Genomic DNA, 3,487 nt, shown 5'->3' with positions numbered 1-3,487 from the left:
TAGAAAGTGGCAAGGTTAAACCTATTCAGTGACTTTCATAAACTGCATGTCAGTGCCACTATAAATGGGCTTTTTGCTGTAGACAACTTTACAAAAGTGGTTTGACATAGAGAAACATTTTTTTTCTGTAAGACTGTCTCAACAATAAAGGTCTGGATTGATGAGATACATGTCAATGTCAATATCACGTGATAACAAGGGTGATGGTATAAAGTACTGTACTGTAAATAGGTAAAACAAAGGTGAAATATACTATATGTGCCTAGTACAGTGCATTGATTTTAGTGCACTATCACCATTTAGAAGATTACATTGTACTTAGCTTATGTTTGTAGAAAACTTCTGCAAAGCATGAAACACAAGTGTACCATGTTCCAAGAAACACTCTCTCTCTCTTCTCTCTCTCTCTCTCTCTCTCTCTCTCTCTCTCTCTCTCTCTCTCTCTCTCTCTCTCTCTCTCTCTCTCTCTCTCTCTCTCTCTCTCTCTCTCTCTCTCTCTCTCTCTCTCTCCACCCCCCACCCCCCAAGATGGAGAAACAAGATGTAAAGAGAATTTGCATTCAAATTTACTTTTTTTCCTATTTAACATGATTTATTATCCTGTGGGTGTTAGAGGCTATACACTTATAAGCGAGTTTCAGCATTTCTGTCTCTGCTCCTAACTATAAAGGTTAATGTCTGAGTTCAGTACTTTACTAGTAAGAAAAGTATGTTGTATATGTTCCATGTCAGAGGTACAGAATCTGCTGTTGTTAATGGCGTCTCAGAGAGAGCAAGCAGCCTTACATGTAACAGCCTTACATGTAAGTGCCCGGGGCACAGGAATAAAGTGGTGATTTCCAAGGTCACTTGCATATAAATTAGTATGTCCTTGAGTGACTGGTGAAATGTTGCCGGACACTTTAATAGGCATAGCTCTTTATCGTGGATCTTCTCTTATACCGCTGTAAATTGCAATGCCATGGTTGTTAATTCCCATCTCAGCCTTAGCTGAATTCGCTCTCAGTATTGCAGACATCAGTCAGATCACCCACTACACATGTACGATAGTAGTGTGATATAAAGCGTGTCCCTCTGTCCCCTGCTCTTGCACACTGGAGATGATAGAAAGGAGCTGTCCTCGGCCCAGGTGCTGAATCCTTCCTCGCCACTAATACAGCCCATTCCTTTCTCCTTCCAGAAATTCCTTCCATTTTCTTCCCCTTCCAGCAACCACACACGAGCTTCTCCCGCAGATAACGTCTTCAGCGATATTTTATGACGGTATAAAAATGATCATAAATAACTTGCTGTAAGCGAAGTGTTACAGAGCAATGGAACAATGTCTTATTAGCTGCATGAGTACTGCACACCCACTTCCTCCTTACTGCTAAGAAATGGTCTCACAGCCAAACCTAAATACAATAATCTAATCACTTACCGTGGCCTACTTACTATAGATGTATATGTTCGCAGGCAGCAAGCTATGAGCAAAAGGATGTGTCCGATATCTCTAGGATTAGGGGAATTTATCTTACTTAATGTAAGAGATCAGCTTCCAAGATGTAACATCTGTTCACATAACTCATAGACAAGATGGGCTGTAAATGAATTTCAGTTTGATACAGTTTGTGTTCCTATATAATCGATCGTTCCACTGCCGTAACGTCGTTTTTAGTGCAACAGCATTGACCTATTACTTAATGTATTGCAGTCAAATGCTTACTAATATTATATATGATAGCTGGAAAGCAAAATGAGTTTAAAAAGAAAATACCTATTGCATCCACATGGAAGTTCTGGGTGGTTAATAATTCCTATCTGGTCCATGTATGTACAGAAAGAGTTACAATGTAGCCGGCCCCATAGACGTCTTATGCACGTCATAAAATACCATTGTTGCATTCAGCATTCATTGTGTATATTCAACCATTGCCGGTAACCAACCAACCCCCGAGTGCTATGGGTTTCTCTTGAAAGCACATGCATGCACACAGCGTCATATTTTCCACAATTGCATTAGATTGTCAGCAATGCTAAACACGTTTTAACGATTGCTAAACCAGCTATTATCTACCAAGGTCTGAAAATCTGCCTTTACAAATAGACAATTCAGGCAATCAGCATTGCATACATTAGTGCATTTTGCATAACATCTTATTCTCACTTAATGATGACAAATAACCAGCACTTGCTTTACATGTACATAGAAATATTAACTTTAGTGCATGGATAATTATACACAGAATTGGAAATCTTACCTTAACACATGAAAGCAGGATCTCCAAATGATCGGTAGCCAACTATTGTGCATGCACAGTATCTGTGCTGCTGCTGTCCCTATATGTATCAATCTCAGTCCTTCTGTATCTGCACAGCATAAACTGAGCCTCCCCCAGCAGAGGGGCTGCCACTGAGAGGGACCAATGGCTCCAGCAGCCTGGAATGAATCACATAGACACTCTGGCCAATCAGCTACAAGGGAGACGTTGCTGAGCCTTTACACTGGTACACACTGGGAGCAGAGGTTTTGTCGCCCCCTTTGCTTGTTTGGATAGTTGAAAGGATGCAGCACTCCTTTTGGCAGACAGAAGTTTTATATCATCCTTAAAGCACCTGATTATGTGCAAAGGAGTAATAGTGCTTACACAACAGCTGGATAAAGAGATGTTGTAGCTGTAATCTAGCTCTTGGATATGATTACCATAGTGGAATATACAAAGTAACTTGTATAACCCATTGCAGAAAAACCCCTGAGAATGCTGATGAGACATTAACTAATGCTGGGTACCACACTAGGAGATTCCTTGCACCGACAATCTCGTTATCTGTCTCAGCGGCGCTGCAGGAATCACAATATAGTGCATACACACTGACCGGTGTCGGTAACGATATCGGTCAATAACATCACCCGCCCCCTCCCTCCATACATGAAGTCGTTGAGTAGATAGCCAAGTCTGAACTGATTGGGGGGGGGGGGGGAGGGGGATCATTAACGATGCGTTAATACCATTAAGCATACACACTGGCTGATTTTCAGTAAATATTGTTAACAATATTGTCGATATGTTATCGATGTACGGCCAAGTGTGTACTTAGCTTAAAAGTAGTGGTTTGGATGATGTCATATAACTGTCCCCTATTTGCTGCATATTGTCAACATCTGCATGTTCTGCGGGGGAAGGCAGGCCGGGCTAACAATATCATTCACTGCATATGTACATTATTGTTAGCCTGGGAGTTCACTGGAAAACGATATGACTCATGGAGCATATCGTATAATGCAGAGATTTTCAACCTTTTTACCTCACGGCACACTAAATAAGATTTAAAAATTGCCAAGGCACACCATGAGATCCCCACAGGGCAAAACACATTGGCCCCCACAGGAAAAAACCTATTGGCCCCCATATAAAAACAATCACACTGGTCCCCACAGGTAACAAAAATAAAATATACTGGCCCTTTACATGAAAAGAAGAGACCAGTAAAATCCGGGTTGAACTGG

At 41.2% G+C, this 3,487-nt stretch overlaps 1 protein-coding gene across 1 annotated transcript in view; it reads right to left on the bottom strand.

Moving 5' to 3' along the window:
- Positions 1-2,394, bottom strand: part of TMEM108 (transmembrane protein 108) — a 205,226-nt gene extending 202,832 nt beyond the window's left edge. Inside the window, exon 1 of the mRNA XM_083188589.1 lies at positions 2,241-2,394. The gene's annotated coding sequence lies outside the window, so the exon portion shown is untranslated. The remainder of the gene's footprint in view (positions 1-2,240) is intronic.
- Between the last annotated feature and the right edge of the window lie 1,093 nt (positions 2,395-3,487).

This window comes from Crinia signifera, chromosome 5 (genome assembly GCF_055691185.1).
Source record: "Crinia signifera chromosome 5, ASM5569118v1, whole genome shotgun sequence".
NCBI classification, from domain to species: Eukaryota; Metazoa; Chordata; class Amphibia; order Anura; family Myobatrachidae; genus Crinia; species Crinia signifera.
The sequence above is the reverse complement of the archived record's forward strand: the minus strand, read 5'-3'. Positions and strand labels throughout refer to the sequence as shown.